At 49.7% G+C, this 13,277-nt stretch overlaps 1 long non-coding RNA gene across 1 annotated transcript; it reads right to left on the reverse strand.

The window, feature by feature from the left end:
• Positions 1 to 1,690: 1,690 nt before the first annotated feature.
• Positions 1,691 to 10,255, reverse strand: LOC116595586. The gene is made up of 3 exons (XR_004287752.1): positions 9,984 to 10,255; positions 8,280 to 9,388; positions 1,691 to 1,729 (listed from the first exon to the last, which is right to left on the reverse strand). It is a non-coding gene; the product is annotated as an uncharacterized LOC116595586 (long non-coding RNA).
• Between the last annotated feature and the right edge of the window lie 3,022 nt (positions 10,256 to 13,277).

A 13,277-nucleotide genomic window follows, 5' to 3' on the forward strand; every position in this document is an offset into this window, starting at 1 on the left:
CTTAAAGGATGATACACCAGCTTTTGTAAATGCCAATTCCAATTAAGTTCCTTTTGAGAAACCATTAGAATTTAGTTTTTTAATTTATATTAAGGTTTATATTTTTGATGTATGGATGTATGTTCAGGACAGGCTCAGATAAGCAAATGCCAGGACCAAAAATCATCGATCTCATCAGTCATTTTTCTGGCTAAAATGATGCAGAGACCTGTTAAGTGTTACTCTATTTCAGGGACGATAGGCATTCTTCTGTGCACAGTGAGAGGAAATCAAAGCAGCTTCTTGTGACAGATTCAAAAAGCCAAAGAATTTAGCAACCTAGAAAGGCCTCTCTGGGCCTGAGAGACTGCTGCCACGGTCACCAAGACAATAGAAACATAACAAACACCACCAGCACCAGCCCCTGCTGGAGACAGTGCTTTCAAACACGGTTGTGCCTGACCCCAGGCTTTTCTTCTTTCCTCTTTTGCAGCCTAATTTTAGGGCAGCCATTTTTCTGAACGGCTCTGCATCACAGAACTGCTCCCTCTCCCTGCACATTCCTCATGCCAATCCTCTTTGTAAATGTTTGCTTTAGACGTAATCTGCAGCTTTACTAAGATTATGTCCTGAGCACACAGTTTTTAGTCACCACATCTCTGTGCCGGGAGAGCAAACGCCTTCCCCTACCCTCAATTCTTGTTTCTGCTTTACTCCTTAGACTCACCCAGGCCTTTCTGTTCTGATGGGGGCACATCAGATGCAGAGCCCGACAGATTCCTGGAGGACAGAGATCACACGTTACCCTTCCTTCCCATCTTCTAGGTGTCTCATGCATGGGAGACACTCAACAAATATTTTTAGCAAACCCGTCTTCTCATTGCTCCTTGCACTTATGAAGCACATTCCCATCTCTGGGCTCTTGCTGCAGCCCTGCCTCCTGCCAAGAATGCACTCCCTGCTCCTTTCCATTTATGCAAATCTTGACTCTCCCTCAGGACCAAAACCAAGCCCTTGGAGATCTTACAGAACCCTGTTCTCTTGGCAATTAACATAGTAATTTTTTTTTTTTAAATTAGTTGGTTTCTAATCTTGTCTCCTCAATTGAACGAAAGTTCTGTATGCTCCATCCGAGCTGAGGCCATTTGCCAGAACCAAAACTAGTGGTCTGGCAGAGGTGAGAAAGGGGGCCTAGAACCGAGACTTTGCCTCAGGGTGAGGTCAGGGATCTTTCCAAATCAGAGCCTGGGATAACAAATGACAGACTCCCATGGGGAGGCAGAAGCTCTGTGAATGATTTAGACTCAAAGGCAGGAACAAAGGACAGACAGGTGCAGAAGCGGAGGTTAGGATGTGGTCAGTCCAGAATGATGCCCTTGGACAAGGCTCATTTGCCCGGACTCTTATGACAGCTTCCGTCCAGCTCCCACCCCTTCAGACAGATAGGTCGGCCCTTAAGGTAGCACTCCCCAACTCTGGCACTGACACTCCTGCATCGGAGCTGCTGAATCCCTTACCATAACACTTCACCTCTGCCCAGAACCTAGCACAGTGAGCAGTATATAAAAAACAGGTTTTCCGGGACGCCTGGGTGGTTCAGTTGGTTGGGCAGCTGCCTTCGGCTCGGGTCATGATCCCGGTGTCCTGGGATCGAGTCCCGCATCGGGATCCTTGCTCGGCGGGAAGCCTGCTTCTCCCTCTGCCTGCCATTCTGTCTGCCTGTGCTTGATCTCTCGCCCTCTCTCTCTCTCTGATAAATTAAAAAAAAAAAAAAAAAAGTTTGAAAAAACAGGTTTTCCATTAGAAGGAAGGGAAGTCATGAGGGAAGAAGAGAGACAAGTAGATTGTTGGTCCATTCCTCTCTGCCGGTTCAGAAGGCCAAAGTGAGCCCCAGTTAACTGTGATCCCCACACACACCCACTTACACTCACCCACACACCCTGTTGTTTTGTAATGATGACCACATCATTCATGATTTGGGGTTTTTACGCATTTTTTTAAAACACCTCTATGCCCAATATGGGGCTTGAACTCACAACCCCAAGATCAAGAGCCTCGTGCTCTAATGACTGCGCCAGCCAGGAACCCCGATTTGGAGATTGCTTTAATCACTCTGGTATCACTTTGTATATACTACTGAGAAACAGGCACTGGTTCCAGGCTCCAAGGTGGGCATGGCGGGTCTGGGCTCACAAGGGACTCTGAACAAGACTCTGCCTCCAGTTAAGCAAGGGCGGTTGGGACACCTCGGTGGGTTCCACCGCTCTGTCCTCATAGTTTCCCACAGTTATCTCTTGCCCCACTCCCATCCCAAACTCCCGAAGCCAACCACGCCAAGAGAGGAGTAGAGTTCCCCACTCCAGTGAGCCCTCCCTCCGCCTCTGCCTATTTAGAGGAAGTGGGTAGGTGAGCAGCTGCGCCCTGAGGATCCTTCCCATCAGCAGAGGTCCGTGTTTACGGCCCCGCCTGGGTCCTGGCCAAGTGCACCAAGAATGCGCTCAGCAAGAGTACCACCCTGACTTGAAAGGGCTCTGCCCTGTCTCCCTCTTTATTATAATTTTTCCGGGAAGAATTACACTCAGGGGAAGGGAAAATTACTCTCACTCTGTTGTTCTTAACAGTGGCCTCTTCCTCTAATCACATGCAAAACTGGAAAACTAAGTGTATCAGGGGAATTCAGAGCTGTAAAAACAAAACAAGATTAAAAAACAAAACGCACACTCCTCCTCAACAAAAGAGTGAGAAATTCTGCTCCAGTAGGTGAAATCTGATTTCAGATCAATGAGTGTGGATGGAGGAAAAAAGCCCATGTGACCCCAGAGTGAATTAAAGCTGCCAAGCAAAATCCAAAGAGCAAAATGGAGGAGGCGTGTGCGTATTTTTCTGATCAATATGAAAGAGAGGCTATGGGAGAGAGAGGGGCTGGCCTGGTCAGACAGGCCTGGAAGCACTCTCCGGGACCAGGCAGACAGGCGGGCCTCCTCTCACCTTTCCAGGCCCTGGGCGTTATCTCTGAGCAAACAAAAGCTTGTCTCTTATCAGGCGAAGCACACACACAGTGTTGACCCAGCACTTGACCCACACAGAGGCTCCCCCTCTGGACCTAAACTACAACCCCATGGGTTGGCAGGACTGGGACTGTGCCATCCATTATACAGACGAGAAAACCAAGTCCAAAAGATTTGCTCCAGGTCTTCTAGTTAGAAAACTAATGTAACCAGAACTTGAAACTGGCTGTTCTAATGCCAAGCTTAGAGCACCCTGCTCTGGCCCCTGGGGCCTTGGGCCTCTGCAGGAAGGGAAGGAACTCAGTTGGGTAGTCAGTGAGGTCCCTTGGGCTTCTTTCATCCCTTTTAAACAGGAAGCGAGAGCACAGGCTCCTGTCCAGCCCCCAACCTGCCCTATTATTTCCATTAACCCCCAGGGCTCAACAGACTTTGAACAGCTACAAACTGGCCCTTGAACCAAAGGCAACCAGTCAGCCACACTCTTTCATGCCAAAGCCTTCTCCGGTCAAACAAATCTATAAAGAGAGATTTTGACCAAGGAGGCCCCACCCAGCTCAGCCAAAGAGAGATAATGGGTGGGTGACAAGGCTTCCTATTTTAGGAAATCTGTCAGTTCTCTATCAGCAGAGCCTGCCTGGGCCTTTGGCCAACGAGGCCCCCGGGAGAGGAAGAGTGAGGAGTCAGGGCAGCTGTTGTGAACTCGTGTCCCCACCAAGGCGGCTGGCGGGCGGGCAGTGGAGGGATTCAGCCCCTCTGAGCTCATGCTAGGGCACGGCCTCTGTGGCCTGGCTCCCTGCCCACCTCTGCAAGGCAAAGACTAGCTTCCCACAGCCTGGCCCCAGCCTCCGGCCCAGGAAAGGGGCGGTTAGGAGTCCACCCCACCCCCTACCAAGCATCCACAGAACAGGCCCAAATCCGTCCTCTACTCCTACTTTCTCCTCAGACAGGAAGAGGTGGCCCCTAAGGCAGTTGTGTGCCCCTAGGCAATTTCCTCTTCCCTAAAATAGTGACAGCAACACTTTCTTCATGGAATACTGTGGTGATTGAGTGAGAAAATGTGTGTGAAGCACCCAATACATGGTGGGCACTCAAGGAGAAGTCATTTGCCCCTTCCCCCTGAAGCAGTTCTGACTGTGGACCTCGGCCCCTCATAGGTCTTAGCGTGTGTCATGAATTACAACTTTTCCCAATCCCCAAAGACGTGACTCTCCACCCCAGTCCAGCTGTGCGTACCCCCCTCCTTCTGGCCTCCTGTGGCCCGTAGTTCTGCTGTATATTTTACTCATCAAACACAGATAGCATTTGCTCTGTACCCAGCACTCTTCTATGGCCCTTACAGGTCTAAGCTTCCCTGGGGGAGGAGGACAAAGGGGAGATTCCCACAACATTTCGGGGGGAGGGATACCACCCCTGGGGGCAGGTCCCTTCCTTTACCCATCCCAACATCTGCCCATCGCTCTCGACAGCATGCACGAGGTACGAGTTCTGCAGGGTGCTAACCCTTATTTCAATTTCTAAGTACAGTATCTTTCTTTTCATACGGTATTTTCAAGTCGTATTCCAGAGATTTCTGATGTCATTGCACTGTCGCCCCTTCCCAACCTACGTTCCAAGACTCAAGCAACCTCAAGAGCTGAAGCCGAACTGCTGTGCCCAGCCAGTTAGGAGAGTGGACGGCCTCACTTCTCAAACCTTTTCAAACTCAACAGTAAGAAGGATGTCAGTGGCTGGCTGGGGGGCCCCGGCAGAGCTGGTGGGGGCAGCCAAAGGAGAGAGTGTTAGCAGCTTCCAGAGGATGAATCAAGACATTTCAGGTTCAAATCTCTGCCCAGGCCCTGGGCCAGTGCAGCATAATGAAGTGTGGTTACAGGAAGTAACAGAACAGTCAACACTGAACAGGCAGCTGGCACAGCCCCTAGGGAAGCAGACGACCACTGGGTCCTCTCCTGCGAGGATCCAGGGGGTACAACCAGCTGCAGCTCTGACAAGCAAACTTCCTAAATCAAACTAGTATCCTGGGTCTGAGTAGTAATAAAAGACAAACCACCAGAGCTCAGGGAAGGGTTTTAACAAAGTCCTAAAGCACCTGAGCAAAGAAAAGCTAAAAATAAGACAAATCCCCTGAAGGGCTGTCAACTGTCATCATCATAATGGCCCCTGGTACCTAATGACAGGAGTCAGGAGGCTGCGGCTGTGGGCCTCATCACCACCCTCGTCACCAAACAGTGGCTCCCCTTCCCCACCGGACACAGCTCCTGCTCTGGCCTGCCTGCTGGTTGAGGAGGTAGATAAGGAGGCCAGATCTGCCTAGAGATCAGAAAGCAAGATGGAAGAGAGGCAGAAGCACAAGGTCCCAGCATACAAGACCTCCTACCAGGTACTGAAGACTCCTCTGATTGCACTGGGAAACAGGAGGTGGTGGGGTGGCCTGAGGCAAGGTTTTCGCTGCTGACTGCTCCCCTACTGGCACCCCCTTCCCTGGGATCCTGAAATTGGAGCACATTTTTAAAGTACCCAGAGACACCTAACTTCCCCAGACCCCCACACATGCCTTTTCCTTTCCTATTTCAGCAAGGGCACCCTCTGTTGCTTATTTAGTGATACCTCAAAGATAATTTTCTTCTGGACAAGGGCTGGTTTTATCAGATAATCCAGGCATCTACTGGGTGTCCACCTACATGTCCTATTAAAAAATGAATGCTGAGGGCGCTTCAGTAGCACAGTCACTTAAGCGACTGACTCTTGATTTTGGCTCAGGTCATGCATGATCTCAGGGTGAGGAGTTTGAGCCCTGCATCCTGCTCCTTGCTCAGAAGAAAGTCTGCTTCTCCCTCTGCCTGCTGCTCCCCTGCTTGTGCTCTCTCTCTCTCTCCCTGACAAAAAAAAAAAAAAAAAAAAAAAAAACCTTAAAAAAAAATTCTCTTTAAAAAATTCTCTCTCCCTCTCTCCCTCTAACCCCCCCCCCACACTCTCTCTAAAATAAATCATTCTTTGGAAAATATATGAATGCTGTAGGAGGGTTGATTTATTAACTAAAGAAAGGAACCACAACAACAACAAAATTACACACCCAGAGACGACGGGTCTGGGGCACGGGGGCAGCGTGTGGCTTGTCTTGGACCAGCTTAGGAGGGTTCCTCTTCAGGACAGGCAAGGAACCCTAAACTGCCCAGCCATGCAGGAGCCCCTCTATTCCCGTGCTTCTTGCTCTGAGGCACTGTCCTGAGAGGACCTCGCAGTATTTAGTAATCCACGTCAGGTATTTGTGTCTTTCTCCAGGCCGGGGCCTGGCCTCCTACACTTCCAGCCATCAGAAGTCCTGCTGCAAGTGAGAAGCCCAGTCGGACGCATGGGGCCTCATGGACAGTGCCCGGCCAGCGGAGGTGCATCAGGCACACCTGCCTCTTCCCCTTTCCTCTGCCTCACAGGATGGGAAAGGGTTGTTTCCCTGTTGAGCCCACACCTGCTGAGCTGCTGGTGCCACATGACGTGAACTCCCTAGTGACAGCTCCCTGGTGGCGGTCCCTGTGGTTGCCATGGCGCCCCCTTGGGGCTGCTCAGCTCCCCCCACCCCCACCCCACAGCCCTCCCCCAACCCCACTGCAGCCCTGGCCTGGAGCTCCATAGGCAAAAAGGCAGAACATCAATAGGACGACATAATGAGCAGGGGCACTGAAATCTCATTTCAGCCAATATAGTCCTCATCGACCCCAACAAGCATTCGACTTGCTTTTATCATCTCTGTCAACCCTAGAGAGCAGACGTTAAATAAAACCTTAAAGGGCAGGACTGGTGGATGAAGGACAGACAAAGAACCTTGTCCGTCCATAAGGCAGGAAATAAGGCCCTGGCACAGGGCAAGGGCTCAATAAATGGCTGTTAAATTGTTACATGAAGAAGTGAATAAAAGCAACTCAACTGTGATTGAGGCTTCTTGAGGAATATTTTCTGAAAAGGCACGGTCGGCGTTAATACTTGGCACATTTGGGGTATCATTTTCTGCCTTCGTGAGCTTTTGATCTTTGCAACAAGAAAGAGCACTAGAGCTGGGCTGGGCCATCATTTCCATCTTGGAGCTGAGAAAACTAAGATGCAGAGTGGCGGCCTGACCAAGTGACTCAGCACATTGGTGGAGGCCGTGGGAGAGGGACCCCCAGCGCTGGCCTCCGACCCACCCCTCTCCCACCTCCTGTAACAGCTCTGCCACAGGCTCTCCTCCTCCTCCCCCTTCCCCGGGCATGGGACATCTGAGAGCGGACAGGGACTCAAGCGAGCACTGAAGTCCTGTCCAGGCCTCAGCTCCCCAGGGGCTAATGATGAAATATTTACTTGGTGATCAGACCTTGCCCTTCAGATCAAATGACCGCTCCTGTCTGGATCACCTTACAATAAAGTAGACCCAGCATCAGCGTCTACTGCCTGCTGGCCCAAGTAGCTAAAGGGCCAAACATCTCCCCACCCTAACCCCTCGAGCAGGGAATCAGAAGGACCAGGAGGAAAGTCTGAGCACCCCGCAGGCCCAACCACAACCCCTCCTGGGGACTGCCTGTCTTCTGGCCTTCCTGCTTCCCTTTCCTCCTCCAGGGAGACCACCAGGGAGCCGCCTTCCTCTTCTTTCCTCAGAACACGGGCTCTGCCCACAGCAATCCATAGGGTTCTCTGCCCTCAGGACTGCATGTGGGGGGGAAGACAACCTTCCTACCATTGGGAACCATTCAGGATAAAATGCACGAATGTGGAGAAACTACAAAGGCTGAAAAATGGGGACAGACTTTGTACCGTCACTGTCCCAGTGACTTCCTTTCCAGTTGGTGTTTTAGAGCCCCTGCGGCCTTGAGCTCCATACGATGGCACACATTCGCACACTTCCCCTCAGTCTAGCCAGAACACGCCCTCCGGCATGAGTGTGCGCTGTGCCCACTAGCCTCTGGTGTTTTCTCAAGAGCCCCTGGCTCAGACTTGCTTGAATGTCAAAGATTAAATGAGGTAACACATGAGAAGCTATATTAAGTGTTTTAAAATATATGTGCTAGGGCACCTGGGTGGCTCAGTGGGTTAAGCCACTGCCTTTGGCTCAGGTCATGAGCTCAGGGTCCTGGGATCGAGTCCCGCATCAGGCTCTCTGAGAGCCTGCTTCCCTTCCTTTCTCTCTGCCTGCCTCTCTGCCTACTTGTGATCTCTGTCAAATAAATACATAAAATCTTTTTTAAAAAATAAATAAAAAATAAAATAAAATATATGTGCTATATGATAATAAGGTTAGTTGAATGTGTCATTCTCCATTTCACTCACCCTCAGGTGTTCTTGGCTCCAAGAGGCTGACCTCTGAGAAAGGCATCCTCTTGGGCTCCCTTGCTAGTGACTTCCGGTTTGGCCAATGGGAGGCATCCAACAGGGAAAGCAGTTCCAGCATCAGAATTACCTTCTTCCCTTTGCCCTTTAGGCTCAGGGAGGTAATGGCTCCCAACTGATGGAACTCTCTGGGCACCTCCCATTTGTTCCCTTAACCCTGCTTGCATCTCTCTTCATCTCTTAATTACAGTCTCCTTTTTTTTTTTTTTTCTTCTTTTTGAGCCACCTGGGATAAATTGTGTTTTCCTTTTGGGCCCCTGACTGACAAACTCAGAGACATCCATATCTGTGTCTGATCAGCTGAACGGGCCACCCCTGTGTTCCTTTATCTTTGGGAACAGAGAAACCACAGTGTCCACTGACGGTTAACTTGTCTTCAACACAGAGCTTCCAAATTCCAAGCAGAGCGACCTTGCCCTTCCTTCCTCCTCCCATCTTTCTAGCTGCACATTCTTATAAAGCAGCTCGGCGTGGGCTGCCAGCAGTCTGACATCAGGATGGAAGAATACAGAGGCCTCAGAGGTTCTGCATTTTCTGGAATCTAATGATTCTGCTGATCCTCTGATGTTTGGCAATAGCTATTTCAACGTCGAGATGCTTAAATCACTTCTTTGTTCTTTCTGCTGTGTAACTAGGGCACCACAAGGAATCTGGAGGAATTGCTGCTTGAGGTAGGTGTTTTGGGGGGTGGAGTGGGTTGTTTTTTCCCTTGTTCTGGAGGAGTTAAGTCATGCACTTGGAAGAAGGTCAAATTTGGGCTTTTCTCCTGCAGTAGGTTGACAGCTGACCCTTCTTCAAATGGTTCTCCTTCTGTCCCTCTGTCTCTAACATTACTTCCTCCTCTCCCTTCTGCGTGGCTGTTGACTTCAGGAAATAAGAGTCCTGCCTTCTTTTATATTTACCTCCAATTTCCAAGGAGCTGTGAGCTTTGCTGCCAAGTGCCACCCATTACACATTTTCTGAAGGCCTGCCAGGTGCCTGGTGAGACTTGGGACATGGGTGACGTTAGCGACAAACACAGGAGGTCTTGTCCTCCAGGACCTCACAGTCTACCAAGAAGGGAAGGCAAGAAAAAGCTCAGGGAATTAACAGAACACGTGGGAAGAGGGAGAACTTGGGGATAGGGACTCCCCCTGGGCTTTGCCTCCTGACCATGAGCGTTCTGGGGCAGGGATCAGGTTCCCAGCTAGCCTATTTTCCACACCTCAGAGAACTCGTGCTTCATCAATAAGTAACCACACCTGCGTTACTATGCAAATAAGCTCAGGTCTGCTCTGGAACAGCCAGGTTGACTTTACCACCAGGCTTTTCTCTCCAGCTTCCACCCTCTGTGCTACCTGGACTCTGGCATTCATTTATCATAGCCTGTCATTACTGAAGGAGACAACAAGCCGGAAAAAAGGGCAGTCTGAAGGGTCTTTATCTGGTCTCCCTCAGCCTGAGTTCCTTCCGAAGGCCAGTGTTTACCTTGGCCCAATCACCTGCAAAAAAAAAAAACCACCCTGAGACAACCGCTATGAAAAGTAGCAGCCATTTAGATTAGGAAAAGGGAGGGAGGCCAGGAGAATGAACCCAGCCGGAAGCCGCAGTGAACTCCCTTGTGCATTTCACACGGGGTCTCCCAGCGAGTCCACCTTCGCTTACCTCACAGCCTGGAGGCCAAGTACCGCTATTGGGAACTTTCTGATTTCAGTTCAGACCAATTTCCAAAATGTTGTGGGGATTCTAAACCGTCACTCCCCCCAAACACTTCAGACTAGGACGTAAGGAATCCTACATCTTGCGTTCATCCGGGAGAGGAGGTTCCAGGAGTCTATGTGAGTGAGACCGGAAGCAAAGACTAAAAAGGAAATCTGCCATCCCTTTTTGTTCCCATTTCCTTTTGTGAAACCCCTTCAAATCCAAAAGTCACCGAATGTTGAATGCCAGAGTAAGGAGAGATGGTGGGGGTCGCCCAGGCCAAAGGCCCCTCCTCAGTTTAGAGAGCTAATGGTGAACCCAGGCCGTGATCAAAGTCCCAGGAGCCAGGGGCTGAGCTGACCCCGGGCTCCAGGCCAGCGTTCTGCCTGCCGCTCGGCTGCCCTGGGAATTCCTGCACCAGGCACGGCCAGAGAGGGAATCATGGAGAAACTCTGAAGAGGAAGGAATCAGCTGATATTTTGTTAGCCATCCAGGCTGGCTGTCACGAGGCCCAAATTGGAAGCAGGTGAACCTGCCTGACGTGAGGTGAGGAAGAGGGAGGGAGGGAGGAAAAGACTACATTTCAGAACAAACAGAATCTGTGGCTACACTTACTCCATGCTCTAGGGTAGCAAGGGTTGGCTTGGCATGAGGTAAGGAAAATGTGTCCCTGCAAAAGGGATAATGCTTCTTGTGTAAATAAAGCTCAAGACAAGTCTCAGAGGGGAGCAGAAGACAGGGAAAGCTGCTTGCTGTGCACTCAGTGATCCTCCCCCCCAGATTCCCTTTCCTGCATGAAGGATTTATTCCCCCCACATGTGGAGTGCTGCTGGAAGAAGACTCTGGGCTGTCAGCCCTCTGGGAGTGCCTGGGCAAAAGGAAGCTGCCCCACCCAAGGTCGTCCCCTCTTCCAGAGGTAGCCCCTATCCTGTGACCCATCCACAGGAGTACAGAAGCCAGGCCTTCCAGCCCCAAATGGGGACAGCTTCCCAGCTTCAGAGCTTTCCCTGTCAGCTGACTTCTTTGTTGGGGTTGCTTCAGGCCTTAACTCCTCCCCCTACCCCTTCTGCCTCCTCTGTACCCCCCCCCCACCACCTCTGCTGCCCTTCCACAGAGTGGGTACCAAGAGCACACTCCCTCATGATCACGATCAGCCTGCACAGAGATGCCCTTCTCAGCCAGCTTCTGGGGAAACCCAAATGGCAACACTGCTGATTAAGCAAATACATGGAGCCCCGCTGAAAGCTGAGTGAAAACCTCCATCCATTGAAACTGGTCAAGTAACCCGTCCGTCCCTGTGAAAGAACGTTGCCCACATCCTGCTTTAGAGAATGAAGTCAGGCTCTGTCTAGGTCACAGTTTGCCACCTCACTGCCAACTACAACATGCGTTTTGAGCCCTTCAGGAGCCATAGCGGTGAAACTAAAAGGGCCATGCCTTCCCTGGTAGGACCACGCCCTCTCTGAGCCAGTCAGCCAGAAACAAGTCCAGGCAATTCTTAAAGGCCTTTTTTTTTCTTCTTTTTTAAGATTTTATTTATTTATTTGACAGACAGAGATCACAAGTAGGCAGAGAGACAGGCAGAGAGAGAGGGGGAAGCAGGCTCCCTGCCGAGCACAGAACCCGATGTGGGGCTCCATCCCAGGACCCTGGGATCATGACCCAGAGCCGAAGGCAGAGGCTTTAACCCACTGAGCCACCCAGGCGCCCCTTAAAGCCCTTTTAAAGAAGAATTCCCAAACCACCCCCAGGGCCAGCACCCCTTGGAAAGTTGATAGCCCTTAACTAAGTGTCCTCCTAAAATAAAATTAAATTCCTCACACTCCGTGTTAATTTTTTTTTTTTTCTGTTATCTTAGGCAGAGGTAGAAAACATTTATAAGATTCTCTGTTTAGGAACCCTTTATGATTCCTGGCCAATCTTTTCATCAAGGTAAATGATTCCGTTTCCACTAGTTTTTTTTCACAAACAATCCTGCTTTCAATCCTATCATCACCTCTGCGGCTTTCTGTGAGGGCCACAAAACACCCTCTTTCAAATCTTGGTTTCAAGGTTGGTCAGTTTCAGGGTCATGCCAGTTTCTCACCTATTAGCGTCCATGTGATCATCCTGTGTGAAATACGGCACTCCTGTACACAGTCACTATCCACAAGCCGGCAAGGGCCCTCTTCCTCGGTTCCCACTCTTCAAAAAGCAGGCATTCCCACAGCCTGGAGATCCTAACAGGGCTTCTCACAGAAGAAGTAGGAAGGCATCAAGAGGTGGGAAGAAGGTTAAACCTGAGGCCACCTGGTTCCCAGGAACAGAGAAGCCACTGAGCCCCAGACAACAGGAGGGAAGAGGGACTACGCAGAACTTAGCCAGAGGCAGACAGTTGGTGTTTGGGAGTAATAAGCTTCTGCCTATGTGAGAAATCTAAGCACATAAGTTACTTCTTTTTTGCCAAGAATCCTTGAGATATTTAGATTTCTGAGTTATGAAGTGAAAATGAAATCAGCCCTTTTTTATCAGTTTATTTCCCTGTGTGTACCTCAGGATGCTTTCCTGATCTGCCTGGTAAACAACAATTAACAAAGGACTACATTCACTTATCTTGCTATATCTTTGATCCTCTTTGCAGGAAAACCACTCAGTAATTATTATGTTTTAACTGTGGATTGGTAGAGTTTCTATACTCATTAGGAAAACACACCAGTGATTTTCAACCATTTGTCAAGGCCTGTAGACATTTCTGCTGGTCAGGACTGGTTGCGGGGGAGCAGGGAACGCTACTGACACCTAGTGGATAGAGGCCAGAGTGCCACTAACCATCCTAGAGCACGCGGAACTGCCAGCCTCACACAACAAAGAATTATTTGGTCCAAAATGTTGATAGTGCTGAGATTGAGAAACACTGACTTACAAACAATTCCGTATCATCCTAAACGTACTCACTTCTTCATAAAGCTTCAGACATTGTTCTTTTTTTTTTCCCCCAGACATTGTTCTTTCTCCTCTGTCCTGGAGAAATTACAAGCTGCTTGACCAACAAGCTCACAGGCTTTCCTTTCTTTTTTCTTTTTTCTTGTTTCTTGATGGAGTCATAGCTAAGGAACAAAGACAAGTAAAACCCCAATGGTAAAGTTAAAACAAGCTTGATCTTGGCCCATGGACTCCCTTCAAAAGCTATGTTTTATGTGGGCATCCTTGAACAGGCAGGACAAGTCAGAAAATAACAAGGAATTCTAACCAAAACCTATAAGATACCTAGGAATAAAA

The sequence above is a fragment of the Mustela erminea genome, chromosome 7 (assembly GCF_009829155.1).
Source record: "Mustela erminea isolate mMusErm1 chromosome 7, mMusErm1.Pri, whole genome shotgun sequence".
Classification (NCBI taxonomy): Eukaryota; Metazoa; Chordata; class Mammalia; order Carnivora; family Mustelidae; genus Mustela; species Mustela erminea.